This window comes from Cryptomeria japonica, chromosome 9 (genome assembly GCF_030272615.1).
Source record: "Cryptomeria japonica chromosome 9, Sugi_1.0, whole genome shotgun sequence".
Lineage (NCBI taxonomy): Eukaryota > Viridiplantae > Streptophyta > Pinopsida > Cupressales > Cupressaceae > Cryptomeria > Cryptomeria japonica.
This window is the reverse complement of record NC_081413.1, coordinates 706,724,219-706,741,344: the sequence shown is the minus strand read 5'-3', so window position 1 is coordinate 706,741,344 and position 17,126 is coordinate 706,724,219.

Here is a 17,126-nt window from a genome sequence, read left to right as displayed (position 1 = left end):
TCTTTTTGATAAAACAAGAAAAATATATTTATGTTGATTAAAAGTATTACAGATTTACAATGCACAAAATCCAAGTCAGAAAACAGCCAAAACCCAACTAGGTGACACCTTTATAAGGCCAAAAAGTACAAGGTTAAAATAGAGAGAGACTATATATGGAGCTTAAACAATACGTTTACAAGTGTGATAACACTATTGAAAAAACAGCCAAAAAAAAATGCTTATCCAAAGAGTTAGGTTGGTGTGGGCTTAGAACATTAAAAGCTTATTTGCTCCTTCATGTCCTCGGGATGCTAGCAAAGAGGATTCCAACTTGTAGGTATTCTAGAACAGTGTTGGCTTCATGGTACCAAATTTTGATAAAACAACAAAATCGAACAATTAAACTTAAAACTATGTAGTGCTAAGAGAGATGATTTCAACAACTATAAGAAGTAAAAAATCCAATATCTTGAGTAAATATTATGGCTTTCAGAAAATAGCTCTAATAGACTAGGAGGGGGTTACAGGTTGATATGGTGTCATATAACATATAGATGATGTCATACAATGTCTGCTAATGTTGGTGAATGATGCTTCAACATTGGATGGTGTCATATAACATATAGATGGTGTCATACAATGTCTGCTAATGTTGATGAATGACGCTTCAACATTGGGTTGGTGGAGGTGTTAGAAAAACTCAAGTTTTTAAAAGGGTTTTAGTTTCTAGTTTTCAAATTTGTTTCTGGGGGTTGGGCACTAGTTTCGCTTGACTTGGAGTTGGGCATTAGGGGCAAAGCCTTGCTAGCCATGGGTTGATGGTCATCAATAGTCATTCTTGTTTACTCGGGTCAATACCAACTATAGGCAATACTCCCATTGACATAGGGTAGGGGAGTTAGCAAATCCCACATGATTTTTTTCTTTGTAATTTATAAAATATATTTCATAGGTTTTATATTTTCAACCTTTATAGATGAATTGTATAGTTGTATGGTCATATGGCAAAGGTTAAATAAAACCAAGGAAATCTCATAACCATGACCTTGACTTTGACTTTGATACCATTTGGATTTAAACCATTTCTTCAATAACCACATGTGAGAAAAATATGCATGTAAGCTTACAAAATAACCATAATGCAAAGATCAAGGAAGTACCACAAGATTACACAAAATATTCTTTGGGAAAATTATCAAGAGAGGAAAACCTAGCCTCCAAAAGCATCCACGCTCAATGCATTTTATTCAATAGTGAAAGTAGTATAATACACAAATTCTCCATGAATACCTCTTAAATGTCAAACTCCTCCAATGCATTCTCAATGTGTCCAAGCATTTAATTGTAGTGCTCTAATTGTTTATGCTCACAATTTCACATTGTTTTTAGCACCCATTTTGGCGTATGTGACCGATCATGAGTAAATGTGCTGATTTCAAGCCTTGATTGGCAACATAGGTAATTACATGGTAATCAACCCTTTGAATTGCCAATTTATAGAGGGGAGGATCCTTGTCTAAGGATACCTATTTCCGTGAAGAAAGGAGATCTGTAAAAAAGATGAACACAAGGAGGGGAGGAAATCCTTAAGAAACGATGCATCCTCAAAACAAGTTATCCATGTCTCCCAATGTGTAGACAAGGATAAACACGCTAAATGCTACTATGTTGTTGATCCTAGAAAATGAATTGTTGCACTTGAGATTGTACCATCATGGATGACAATGAGTAACCATATAGAGCTATGAGTGTCACATAATGAGTAACATAACATAAATAAATGTTATTTAGAAGGGATTAGACAAAGGCACAATTGTCACTTGTCATTTGAATGATACTAGATATGATACATTGTTGAAGTTTACATTCCAAGGCTTGATATCCATTAGTGGAATGGCCATGCATTTGATGATACAGAAGAAAAAAGAAAGATTTTAATTGATATAGTTTACGGTTTTTCTTTCATATTGGAAAAGGAAAGAGTAATCAATTTGGCTTTAAGTTAATAAGAAGACAAAGGCGTAGTAGACAACGGGAGAGGGGATGTAGAAAGGAGGTTGGAAACATAAACCTTCTTTATAAAAGTGTAATGTAAATTTCTCATGAGCTTCAATACTTTTCTCCATACATCCTAAACCACGTGATGTATTAGAGAATGGGAGAGGGAATGTAGAAAGGAGGTTGGAAACAAACCTTCTTTATAAAAGTGTAATGTAAATTCATCATGAGCTTCAATGCTTTTCTCGATACATCCTAAACCATGTGCATTGTATCCATGTTTAGAAAGGATTTTAAATCCAACTCCATACTGGTTTTTACAAATCAATTGTAGGATCTTTAGTGGGTGTTGAAATGTCAGGATGAGAGGGCTCGCTCTTAGATTTAGTTGGATCATATTGGTTCAAGTTTAAAGAGCCCCAATAATCATCAATACATGTGTTAGAAGAAGTTGGAATTGATTTAAAAATTGCTTGGACAAATAAAACACAAGCCTCTTTTGAGGCCTAATTTTGAATTTGTGGACTTCGTACTCTCTACAAAAGGAGGGTGTAAAGTCTAATGAACCCCAATCATCCTCTAAGAAAGCATCATGGATATTAGATTGTGTTGTAGAAAGAATCATAGAGTTAAAGGAAGATACACATCCTACTTTTTGACACCACTATGATTTAAATATATATTATGTATTTTAATATTAGTGACATAAAAGGGAAACCCACCTAGGACTCGTAAATCGTAAAGTGGCATTTATGTTTTGAATTTTAGAATGATATAAATTAATAAAAGTGAAACTCTTACCATTTTTTATTTTAATATTTTTATAAGATTTAAGAGATTTCTATAAATGTTATTTTTTTAATAAAAAGTTGAAGGAAGATACACATCCTACTTTTTGACAACACTATGATTTAAATCTATATTATGTATTTTAATATTACTGATAAAAGGAAAACCCACCTAGGACTCGCAAATCGTAAAGTGACATTTATGTTTTGAATTTTAGAATGATATAAATTAATAAAAGTGAAACTCTTACCATTTTTTATTTTAATATTTTTATAAGATTTAAGAGATTTCTATAAATGTTATTTTTTTAATAAAAAGTGAAGTTGATGGGATTTAAAAAACTAGCAAATTTTAAAAATTTCTTTTATTTCTTTCTTAGTTAAATATCTTTAAAATTTAGTCTATGGAGAAAATAATCAATGTTGGATGAATATTTTATTTAATATTTTTAAAATTTAAAATTTACTCAAAATTATCAATTTTTTTATGAGATGTCATATTTGTCTAAATCTTTTATAATTGAAAAATTAAACCATATAGTTTTCAAATATTTTGCATATAAAAAAATATTTGGTTGGACCTATGTTTCAATGGAAACCTTGTATGTGAATTGAAGTTACTTTGAATTTTAAAATAAAAATTATAAGTTAATGTTATTTTGAATTTTAAAATAAAAAATATCAATTGTAGACACATAAATCTGTCCACTAATTAAATGAATATTTAATATTTATTTAATACACTAATATTCCTTTATTAATTAAATTTACATTTAATTTTTATTTTTTAAAGTGGCAAACACTTTTAAGCTGGAGCTATGAACTGGTGGGGCTTGAACCTTGATGGCAAGAATAACAACACAACAACTTAACCATCACATGTCACTATTGGCAAATTTACATCTAATTAATTCACCTTACCCTATTCTTCTATTTTAGTTAAATAAATTTCATAAATTTATTTAATTATTAACTATAGTCCAAATTATTAAATAAATTAATAAATTTATTTAACTCCCCTTTCCACTCATTTAAATAAATTAAACATTTATTTAAAAACTCAAACCAAATCTCAATTTAAATTAAATATTTATTTAATACTCCCCATCCACTTCCATTCTCCTACAAATGCAAGTTGCATCAACTATTTTAATTAAATAAAATATTTAATTAAAAGACCTATTTATCCTTACCCACTTGCTCATTAACCTCCTTCTATACATTCTTCTAAGCCCTTCTAAATTAGCCTAGTTCCTCTTCTAATCATTTGCACAATCCTAAACCAAAATTAACCCCCAACCCATCATCTCAACCATTTAGAACTCTTACAGAGTCATAAATGCTTTGCTTCTTCAACACACTAGCCCACATGGGTCTTGACCCTTTAGTCAAGGCTTAACCATGGGTAAACCTTGCACAAAAGTTTACCTATTGGTAATAACCTTGGATAATAGTTTTATCCTATAACCCCAACCATGGAGAGTAACCCTCATGTCATCTCAAGCATTAAATGCTTCTTCCCTCTCCCCTCAAGCCTTCTCATGTTGACAATTCTCACCATTTCATTGGTGAACATTGTAAACATGGATTGAGGATCATGCTCCTCTCATGCAATCCTAGCCCTTCACAAACCAGATCAATCTTGACCATCCAATTTACGGTTTTTCCTTTAAATAGAGCCTCATTCCTCAAAGCAAAGGAGGAAGCATTAGACCATTGTTACTATACTTGCATTAACATAGACACTTAAACTTTCTCATAGCATTACTCTTTGCATTTGCATAGCATTGTTGAGGTTAAAGTTGAACTCCAAAGAAATATCGTGAAACTTGTTAGTCCATCATAAAATATAAAAAATAAAGCTACAGGAAACTTAACTTCAACCATTGAAGTAACATGAAGTAAATGAAATAAACAAGATTATACCTTTCATGATTTACACCTCATTGTGTCCTACCTCCACTGTTCTTGGTTGCAAATAATTTTGCCTTCAAACAAGCACTGGTAGCTTCCAAGATGGCATATGAAGAATGGACTGATAGTTAACTGATACTCTGATATGCATATGCAAATGATTTAAGCTAACATGATATTAAGCTATGATAAGAATTCTAAAATTGTTAATTGCTTCAAACATAAACTCACATATGCAAGATGAAAAACTCTTAGAATGACTATATGATTAGCTATTAGTTTCAAAATGGCTTAGGACACCTCTTTTAATAGATTTTTGAGTGCATGAGCTTAGGTGGCAGAGATCAACGGTCATGACTGAATCTTGCAAATTGGATGGCTATGAATAAGAGGTTGAAGGTTGAGAGAAAGGGGGAAGGAGAAGACACGTGTCACTCATCTCACCTTGATTGAGTTGAAGACTTGAGAGGATATAGGATAGTTGGAGAAGATGTAGGAATGAGAGGACAAGTGGACTCAAGTCCTCCTAAAGATATAGGGATGTTGGAGAGTATAGAAGAAATTTAGGAAATATGTGTACGTACATAATATTTAATTTTTTTTGGAAGTCGAAGATAAGTGGCTAATAAATGATTTTATTTTATTTAATTTTGTTGAATTAGTTTAGCCACATGATAGATGAGTTGGCAAAGAAGAAGTGATGTGGAGAATGAAAGGTGAGTTGGAAGAGGGATTAAATAATTAAGAAATTATTTAATTAATAAGACTATAGGATAGTAGATAGAGGAATAATTAAATAATAGATATTTAATTAATTGATTAGAAGAAAAGGATATAACAAATTAATTAATAAAATGTTTCAATTAAATTAATTAATAGAAGGACATGAAATGAATTAAATAAATTAATCTTTTCAAATTAACTATTTAATAGAAGAATATTTTTTTATTTTTTTGATAATAGAAGAATATTTATTTAATTGCTCATAGCCAATTTTATGTGTATACATTTTGCCCCTCTTTGAAATGATGTTGAGACAACATTGTTTCAAAGATTAAATCAAGTCTCGATAATGCACTTGATGGAGATAAAAATTCTGATTGTGTGCCCCCTCGGGAGATTGGTCGTGAAATTATTGAAATTTTTTGATTGAGCAATTAATCTTACGATAATTGATTGAAAAATTCCCTCCATTAAATTCTTTTTTTAGAAAAAATAAATAAAATTGCCCCACTAAAAAAAAAATTAATTACCCCTTCAAAAGGTAAATATAAAATTAACCTAAATTTTATTCTCATTTGCATTCTTGTCAGCTTTTGGAGTGAAAAGAAATTGGTGTGTTGAGCTGGCAAAATGGTTATCCCATTCGAGAATCATCGATTTGAGCGCGTTCGACGTTTCTAGAGACCTCTTGAGTATGGCCTATTAGTGAGTAACTTATCTCGAGATTGTATGTAACTTTCCGTACGAATTTACATGTTTTTTGGCACGTTTTAGGCTAGTTTGAAAATTTTTCGATTTTCAACATTGTGATTTAGCGCCTTTGCATCGTATGTTCTCGCTTTTGCTAGATTAGTGCTTCTATTGTGCATGTTCTCGCTTTTGATAAGAATGTTCGCACATTTGATAGTTTCTTGTTTTTGCTTCATGTGTTCACGAATTTGTCAAAAAGGTTAGCGCATTCGAGAGTTTTCTTGCTTTTGCTTTGTTTGTTAGCGCTTATGTCAAAAATGTTAGCGCATATGTGTGATTTAGCGCCTGTGCCTTAAGGAATAGCGCATTTGGTAAAAAATGAATTTGTTAGATTTTGAGTATGTTAAAATTCATTTAGATGATTTGATTTGACATTCTGATGCATGAATGTGATAGATAGGTATGTTGATTGATGTCTGATTGATAGAGAATTTGATAAGTTTGATTGATAGGATAAATGATTGATTGATTGATTGATAAATAGCTCTAAGAGGCCGATTCAGTCTTTGATGAAGAGCGTGATAGAGTTTGTTTGAACCTATTGATTGATAGAAAACCACGATTGATGATTTTAGGTTTGTTTTGATAGCTTGATTTGCTTGGTAGAAAGGATTTGATCGATTGTTGATGTGATTGATCGTTTGATTGATAGATTGATAGATTAGTGATCTCTTAGATTTGATAGATAGATGTTTGATGATGATCAAATTCTCTTGTTAAACAAGAGAAACTTGATGTTCTCTAGTGTCGGGAGAAAATCCCAACTATGCGTCATCTAGTTCCAGAGTTGACACAGGTTGAGATTAGACACATAGATGCATGTGGATTGCGTCATCTGTTGTATATGCCTGTTGTCACGCATAACAGGGGTCTATTGACTGCATTAGCTTAGAGATGGCATAGTGAGCAGAACACTTTTCACCTTCTCACTGCTGAGATTAGTGTGACTCTTGAGGATGTCTACAGGATCTTTCACATCCCCGTTACTGGTGAGCTAGTCCAGTATGACTATCAGGATCTTGTAGGGACAGAGGCTTCCAGAGCCATGTGCAGTGATGAGAGCATTGATAGATGAGAGATTCGATGGGAGGATATGATTATGTATTACGAGACTCTCCCAGTAATTCTTGTAGGTTTGATTGGTGGATTTATGTGTCAAGATAGGAGATCTCGAGGTTTTGCTATTGGTTGGGGTGGGATCTTACAGAGCATGATGCAACATCGGACTCGCTATGCTTGGGATGTTAGTATGTTTGCTCATTTATATCATGATCTTCATCAGATTGTCTATGATGATAGTGCTAGTCTATCTATTGGATGCACACTTTTATGGGTCTGGTGTTGGGAACACATTGTTGTTACTCGGCCTATTCATCATAGAGTTTGCGGTGATGGACAACCTTATGTCTATTTATACGAAGGTATCCTTACTTAGCTGAAGTTGGGTAAGATGGAGTATTGGTGTTGGGTTATGGATTCAATGGATACTATCATTTGGAGACCTTATATCAATTGTGAGCCTTGGATGGAGGACACATAGACTTTACCATTGATTTTGCAGAGTAGGTACTTGATTGGACGCACTCCCTATATTGTTGAGCGACAGTTATTTGGTCGCATTTTGAGACAGTTCGGGATTATTCAACACATGCCTTCTGGTGTCGCCATGTATGCACGACGAAACAAGGATAAGCAAGATTATGGCCCTACCTTATCTTTTGAGATAGCATGTGTAGAGTTTTTGGGTGCTCCGATGGTAGCTTATGATTTGAGATTACACATTTTGGATGTTGGGATCACAACAAATTACGCTCAGTATATGCTTGCACACCCTTTTCCTCACATCACTGATCCAATAGATCCTCCTCCCAGCTCAGGAGATGAGGAGGATTATTCAGATGATCATGTTGTTAGGAGACGGAGACAAAGGCGAGAGCTTAGAGCTGCTCGAGAGGCCAGAGGGGATGAGGGGGATGAGGGAGGAGATGGAGGTGGTAGGAGACCCGGGAGGAGGAGAGGTTGATTGAGAGTCCGAGGAGGACCTTTTGGACCGATTGGCAAGATTGGGAGACCACTTCCCATGGCAGGGAGAGATGCAGGGAGGGTTGGAGGAGTACTTCCTCCAGCAGGCAGGGATGCAGGGAAGATTGGTCGGGATACCAACAAAGGAGGGATGAGGGCAGTGAGAGGATTACCCTCTCTAGGATTAGGCAGGAGCACAAGATTGGACAGGGGCTGAGGTAGAGTCATTGATTTTGGTCAAATTCGTCTAGATCTAGGGGATATCGCAACTCAGGCTGGTTGGGGTGAGGGAGAGGAGGACTCAGAGGATCATGTTCCCTTCATTAGGCGACGGATCTTGAGAGCTAACCAGGTGGAGAGGTAGGTGGGGTTGAGGGCATACATGATGTTCCTTAGCAGGATGTGCCACAACAGGAGAGCTTAGATGATCTCAGAGGATAGATAGAGCAACTCAGGGCACGAGTCTAGACACTCATGACTGAGAGAGACAAAGCTGTGAGGAGACAACAGGATACTCAGGGTTTTCTTGATCATATTCAACAGGTTGGATCTGGTACTCTCTCAGTTGATACTGTCAGTGCATTGTATCGGGGTAGGAAGGAAACATCATACTGGCGTCGACGATATGAGGATTTAGTCTCAGAGAGCCAGAGAGTAGGGAGTTATCAGACTACTCCTATTTCCGACAGGATGGATACCAGCAACGGTGGGGTTATGGGACCTCCTCAAAGGAGTAGGGATCGAGGTGCATAGTCGTATGGGGGATCATCTCGTCCACAACCACAAAGACGGACATAGTTAGGTGGTGGTGGCACATGACAACCTTGATTTGTAGACTTGATTTATATTGATGGGGTAGTGTATTTTATTATTTGATTTGATATCATTGTATACTTGGACTTTTTTATTATTTTATGATGATCTATATATGCAGACATGGACTCTATATGATGCTGATGATTCATGATTTATTATGCATTTTACTCTATATGATGATGATCTATATGCATTGGTTGTATAGATTATATATGTGTAGTGATGGATGATTTTATGATGATCTTTTCTTTCCTTCTTTTCATGATGATGATGATGATGTTCTATATGATGCAATGATGATGAAATGAAAATGCATTTTATTTTTGATTTTGATGATCATGGATGCAAATGAAATTAATTCTATAATGCTTTACTTAAATGATGCAAATGCAATGATCTATATGAGAATGCTTCTAATGATTACTTATGCAAATGAATGTTGTTTTATTTTTATTTTTAATGTGTATGCATATAATGATTTGAGATGCAAATGATCTACTGAAATGTATTTGATTTCAAGTTTGATCTTTTTAAATGCAAATGATGATTATGAATGCTATGCTTGATCAAACTTATGTGATGGATGCTTATATGTAATGCTTATAATGATAAATGAATCTAAGTGCAAAGATGCAACTAAATGACCTTAACAGATAAAAAGAACTACAATTATAATGATCCTAATGCAAATAATAATGATGATATACTACATGATTAATGAAATGCAAACTAATGTAGTACAAATAATTATGATCAAAATGCAAACCTAATGAAATGAATGAACCTAAATTCAAATTGTTTTAGTTTGTCAAGTATACTCAATCTTTATATATTACCGTTGATCTCTTAATGGAATGAAATTCTTATAATGCAACTGACAATAAATGCGAATAATGAGCTAATCTAAAATGATCTAACTAAAATGATACTTTCATTCTTCATATGTTGTCTTATAACAGTGCTTGATTTCATCATTGAGCTTCAAAAATATTGTAAGAAAATACAAGCATCTTGACATAATAATTCAAGCTGACCTGAGTATTTCTTACATGGTTTTGATATAGCAAGTTTATACAAGCAACTTAATATGATGAATCAAGATGACTTGAGTATTTCTTGCAAAACAGACAAGGATTATCCCCTTTCATGCATGACTCGAAACGTCCTCCTTGATATTTTGCTGATCATATCCTTAGACAAGTACATACCTTAATAAGAGATAAACTATAGACAACAAACAAATAAAATAATCATGCCCCATCATAGTTTCTCTAGTCATGGACATCCTTGAGTTGCATAGAGTACATGATTAGCAATAAATCAAGATATAAACACTGAATCTTGTATGTTTTTGATTAAGTAAAAACAGGTTTTAAGGGACCCGAAACCCGATTACATTCAAAAGATATTCAAGAAGGAAACAAAACAAGACAGCTGCAAAAGACCAGCAAAAAAACCAGTAGCAGAGAAAAGGACAGCAAGAGGCCAACAAGAAATTGACCTCAAGCCCAGCATTACAAGATAATTAAAAACTCTTCATAGTTTCCTCAGCATTCTGTACCAAGAGCATCGTCACCTTGTCCGCTTCCCTCAGGTCATTGTTTTCCTGTCCAATCTGACTCTCTTTCATTTTGGTGTCCTTCTTAATAGTGGTCTGCCTAGTTTTGCGCCTAGGGTTCTGGTGGGTAGGGCTGGAGGTTGGAGCATCTTCTATAATTACTAGGTTCTTATCCTGATTTTTCTTTTCCAAATGATCCACCAGCGCGTTCATATTCTGGGAAGAAACTTTAAGGACCTGGAGGTTGTGGTTCATAAGGATTTTCAAAGCCTTCTCATTACAGGCAATCCAGGTGTTGACGTTGTCTTTGTCCTCCTCCACCTGCTCTTTCATAGTTCTAATAACATCCTCCAAATGTTTCAGGTCCCCTTTAATCAGATCTTTCTCCAACCAGTTCTCCATCTCCATTTCCTCCTCTGCTTCACTGTTTTTCGTATCTTCATTCTGTTTCCCAGAGTCAGACCTCTTAATCAGCTTATTAATCTTATCTTCTAGCTCCCTTTGCTTACCCTACATACTAGTGATGTTTTCAACAACCCATTTCTGGAAATTGAAGAATTCAAGAGTGCAGTTGCGGGCGGTGTCCAAGATGGTGTCCGTAGAGTCCTTGCCCTGTTCGGTCTCCTCAGCGTTAAGGTTGTCATACTCCTTAGGATTCAGAGCCTCATTCTCGCTTTCTAAACCCTTAGAGTTAGAGTAAGGGTTTTCAGAATTACCCCCTTCCTCCCCTTCACCATAGTTCTTGTCCTTATTTAGCTCCATTTTAGTATCAGTGTCCTTATCCTTTTCCTCTTCTTCATCACAATGCACCTCCTTTTCTTCATGTTTTGTTTCAACCTTCCTTTTTTTATGGGTAGGGGTGCTGGGCTGATCCCCATTCGAGTCAAAGTCTTTGCAACTCTCAGATATATGAGTGTTAATGATCAAAGGATCATCCTTGGTTGCCCTAGCCTTATCCTTAATATGTTCATATATTAGCAGAATGAGCCCCTGGTGGGCTAAAGGGTAAGAATTAGGCTTTTTAGCATGGTCTGCAAGGCTCTCATTTAGAGAGGATGCTAAATAGAAGGGCAGGCATATTTTAGCCCCATGATAGAAATGGTTCAGGATAGCGAAATGATAGTTATAAATTTTTGTAAATCTGCCATCCACAATAAAATATTCCATTAAAGCCCTAAGAACTTTTTGCCAGAAAGGCTTTACCTGCTGGGGATTGTAGTAGGAGATGTTGTCCTTCTTCGCAAGCTTGCCCTTCTCATCCTCCGACTTCGGGAAATTTTTGAAAGCTTCAGCTGCATACTTCCGATCCCTGTAGAATTTAGTCCCCTCCGTCTTGAGCCCCGTGACCTTTGCAATCAAGTTTTCATCGATTTGCCAGATCTCCCCAAACAGGGTGGCTCTGTTGTTACTCTAGCTTTTAGCAAAACCGCAAGACACAAAATTTCTACTTCTGTGGAGCTTTTCCATATAGTCAGTGAAGCCATGTTTGTGGAGCCTTCTCCAGACCTTTCTTTCACTCTTCCAATTCTCGCATCCTGAAGGCTCGTTCCTGTCTAGGTTACCACCCATTCTAAGCTCCAAGTAAAGATATCCACTGCTGCAGTTCTCAATCCGCAGATAAAACTCTGAAAACTTGTTATTTATGGAGTTCCTGTGTAAATACTCTTTCATAGTTTTGAAATTGTTGCTTATGGCCGCACAAACCCAGCTATTATTACTATAATCTTTCGCACACATATGATCTTGGATATGATGCCCAAAAACACTCATAATCTGGCAGTTAATTCGCCCCCAAAATCTAACTTTGGAACTCATTCCCCAAAAATTAATCATGAGATTAACTTGACCCATTAATGCGATCAAAATATAATTGCTCTTTAACCTCCCATTTGATGTGAGTTTCTCCAATGTATTTGACATCCTTCTCCAAATTGACCCCTTCATTGGCTAGGATATCTGCAACCTTATTGCCCTCTCTAAAGGTATGAGTTATACTAATGCTAACATAGTTATTTAAAATGTCTTTAGCATTTTTAATTAAATTGGTAATATTCCAGGAAACAGAACTTGTACCTTTGAGGGCTTGTATGATGTTTGAAGAGTCCCCTTCGAGCCACTTTTTTTTGAATTTGAATTCCTGAGCTAGCTGGAGGCTCTTTAGCATTGCCAGAGCTTCAACCACATGGTTATTTTGGACCCCAAAAGAAGAAGCAAAAGCAGTAATGCAAATTCCTTGAGCATTTCTAATAACTCCTCCTCCACCAGCCTTTCCAGGGTTCCCTTTAGCAGCCCCGTCAAAATTAAGCTTTATCCAGTCATATTTAGGAAATTGCTATACAATGTTATCTCTCTTATTCTTATTTTCCAATTCGTAGACCTTATGCATTAGGTTCCATTTGGTAAGGAAGTCTCTTTCCATATCATTCATATCAGTAATAGACCATTGCTGATTATTCTTGTGAGGAATGTTCATGTTCTCCTTTATAGCCTTGCATATTTTTTCAAAGACCACCTGAGTATTACACTTAGCTTCCCTAAATATCCTATTATTTCTTTCTTTTCAAATGCCCCAGCAGATCATGGGGAGGGTCAAAGACCAAAGGTTCTTGATGATTTGGCATTTGGTTGGAAAATTCCATTGCCAGATAATATCCTTGATGCTCTTGTTCATGACCCAATTAACTTTCCATTTTTCCCACATTTTACACCAAATATCCCAGGTAAAGGAGCAGTGAAAAAAGAGATGATCAACTGATTCCCCCTCCTTCTGGCATAGCTCACATCTATTAGGGAATTTTAAACCTCTTCGGATTAAATTGTCAAGAGTAAGGGTGCTATTACGAGAAGCAAGCCAAAATAAAATGTTGACTTTAGGGATCAGAATGCTATTCCAAACTTTACTCCAAATGGGATTGCTGGTTTGAGAAAAAGTGTTTTTATAGGCGGAGGCAACTATAAATTCACCTTTAGGATCACTTTTCCAGAGGAAAACATCATCATAGCCTTTGTTAGGGGAAAAGGATAGCAACTCCTTCTGGAGAGAGGAAAATCCAGAATGGATGTCATCAAGCCTAACCCACTTGTCCTCCTTCCAGTAGTCACAAACCATAAGCCCAAACCTCCTTTTACACTCCTCAATAATTTGACTATTGTTTTGATCATAAAGGGATTCATTCTTCATCCAGGGGTCTTCCCAAAACCTTATTCTGTCACCTTTTCCAAGGACCCATCTAGCCCCAACTTTTGCCACTTTTATGGATTTGGTAATGCTATTCCAGATGAAGGATCTAGTAGGGATATTTTTAGAGTTGAGGATCCCTTGGATAGTCTAATTCTGAATGTATTTGTCAAACCAAATTTGATTCCAATCTTTCTTAGTATCATAAGCTCTCCATAATTGTTTAGAAAGAAGAGCTTTGTTAAAGGTTTTTAGAGCTTTAATCCCCAACCCTCCTTTGTTCTTTGGTCTACACACTTTGTCCCAGGCAACCAAGGGTATTCTCTTTTTTTCTTCCACTCTTAACCACAAAAATCTCTTCTGGATTCTTTCCATAGCTTCAACAAATTTAACCGGGATACCAAACAAGCTGAGTGCATAAACAGGGAGATTTTGAAGAGTAGCTTGAAGGAGCTGCAGTTTCCCAGCCTGAGATAACATTGAGCCTTTCCATCCAGCAAGTCTTTTATTAATTTTATCTATAAGCATATTCCAAAAGGAATTTGGGGGAGCTAACCCCAAGGGAAGGCCCCAGATAGGTGGAAGGGAGCATTTCCACTTTGCACCCAATAATTTTAGCAATTTTCTGTTGTCTTATAACTGGAGTATAGAGGAAGTACATAGCCGATTTGTCCCAATTGACTTGCTGACCAGTAGCCAAAGCATAGGAGTTAAGAGTTGTTTTGAAGGCATCAACCTCCTTGACCGAAGAATATCCCATGAGGATAGTGTCATCAACAAACTGTTGATGAGTGCAAAAAATATTAGCAGAGGAAGGTTGAAGACCTTTGATAATTTTGCTTTGTTTCAACTTATGAATCAATTTGCTCATACTTTCAGCCAGTATGGTAAAAAGGATAGGAGATATGGGATCTCCTTGTCTGAGCTCTCTTGAAGTTTTAAAAAAGATTGTAGGAGATCCATTAATTAGTATAGAGAACATAGGAGTAGTGATCAAATCTCTGATTATTTTGATTACCTTATCATCAAAACCAAAAGCCCCCATGATTTTGAAGAGAACATCCCACTCAACTCTATCATAAGTCTTCGCCAAATCCAACTTTATCAAGAAACCTTCCTTTTTAGCAACACTGAGGGAATGAATGTTCTCATGAACAAGAAAAATTGAGTCTAGGATCTGCCTGCCAAGAACAAAACCTTTCTGCTCCTTAGAGATGATGAAGGGAAGCACCGCCAAAATTCTAGTGGTCATAACTTTAGATATGATTTTGTAGAAAGAGTTGCATAGGCTAATTGGCCTAAAGTTTCCCATAGAGTCCACCCCAACAACTTTGGGGATTAAGGCTATAAAAGTGGAATTAAGTTCCTTAAGGATTCTTCTAGATCCAAAGAATCCTTTGACTGCATTAACCGTGTCTTCCCCCACAATATGCCAGAAATCTTGGAAGAAAAACATAGGGAAACCGTTAGGACCCGGAGCTTTATCCCCTTGAAACGAAAAGACAGCTTTTTTGATTTCTCTAGTAGACGGGATAGCAGTAAGGGCCTTATTCTGAATAGGGTTAATGACCTTAGGAATAATATTAACCAAATGGAGTTGATGGGTCTAATCAATGTCCTTGTTACTAGAAAGGAGTTGCTTGAAGAATCTGACAGCTTCATCCCTAATTTCATCCTTATTAAGAAGAGTGATGTTTTCAACAATCAGTCTTGTGATTCTATTTGTTGCCTTGTGTTTTAGAGAAGTCATGTGGAAAAATTTAGTGTTTCTGTCCCTTGCCTTCAACCATATAGCCCTAGATCTCTGCCTCCAATAGATTTCTTCCCTAGAAATAATGTTGTGGATTTTGACTAGAACATCATCTTTCATGGCTTTGGAATACTTTTTGTAGCCTTCTTTCTGGATTGAGTTTTGTATCTGATCCAGTTCCTCCTTTAATTTTTTCTTTGAATCAAAGATATCACCAAAGACCTTCTTGTTCCAAGTCTTAATGTTGGTTTTGATGTTTTTAAGTTTTTTGGCAACTTTATACAAGGCAGTTCCATTAACATCAAGATTCTACCAGTTCGCAATAGATTTTTCAAGATTAGGGTGGGAGGTCCACATCTTTTCGAACTGAAAAGGGAATCTCTGATTATTCTTAAAATTCTCAGCAACAAAAGAGATGGGATAATGATCTGACCCAATTCTATTAATAACAGAAAGAGAGCATCTATGAGAAAGAATCCAATCATTAGAAAGAAGGGATCTATCAAGTCTTACCTGGATGAGATCTTCACCATCCCTTCGGTTAGACCAAGTGTAGGAAGCCCCATTGAGATCCATATCAATGAGAGCATTGTCATTAATAATGTCCATCAGGTCAGATCTGCTGTCTGGTTGAGCTTGACTGCCTCCAAATTTTTCAATGTCTTGCAGAGGAGTATTGAAATCTCCCATCACAACCCAGCTGTTCAGAGGGAAGGAATTTCTTTTATGCTGAATTTTATTCTAGAATTTGCTTCTAGCGGATTTGGAGTTAGGGGCATATATATTAGTGATAACAAATTCCTTACCATCAAAGATGCTTTTAGCTTTTAAGGATACACTGAATCTTGTATGTTATTCACATGTTCTCATGGTCATTAACTGATATAATCATTTTGATCAATAATCATTGATAATCCTTTATTACTTGCTGGTTGAATCTTTGTTTTTTGAGTTTCACAATTTAGTTGTTACAAATTGCCTTGATCTTCATTGCTTTGTTGCTCGTTATCTGTTTCAAAACCCTAGGTGTTTTGGTTTTTTCCTAAGTTTTCCAAATGTTTTGGATTTTCAAAGATTTAAAAGATTATCTTAGCAAAAGGAATTAGGATTTTGCCCCCAGCGAAAACAAACTTTATAACAGATGTACGCAAAATGATCAAAATCCAAACCATTGCGAGATATAATGCAGATATGATTTATAAAATCCAAGACAATGACCACACTAAGTATGTCAAAGATTGATAATTGTTGGTAAGCTGCTTATTTCCTACTAAATGGTTCAGAGAAATGAATGTGAAAGATGAAATGGATGAGCTAGGATAGATGAAAGCAATAGTGTAGTGTCATAAAATTGTGACCCTAGCAATTTTTGACTGCATTAGGGTCCTCACGCATGCGAGATCGAATCCTCTAGCTTGATCGGAGATCGAAGATTGCTCAACCCTCAGAAACAACTTCTTTGTTGGCCTCTGCATCACCTTGTTCGCACTTTGCCCTAGAGAAAGGGGTAGGATAAGGGCATGTTGCCCTTTTCCTCCCAGGACAGGGGTGTGGCGCCCCTGTCCCTACCTTATTTTGGGACAAGACACTTCCTAGGGTTGCATTGATGGTTGTGCATTGGGCAGGAAACTCCCCTGATGTTGGCCT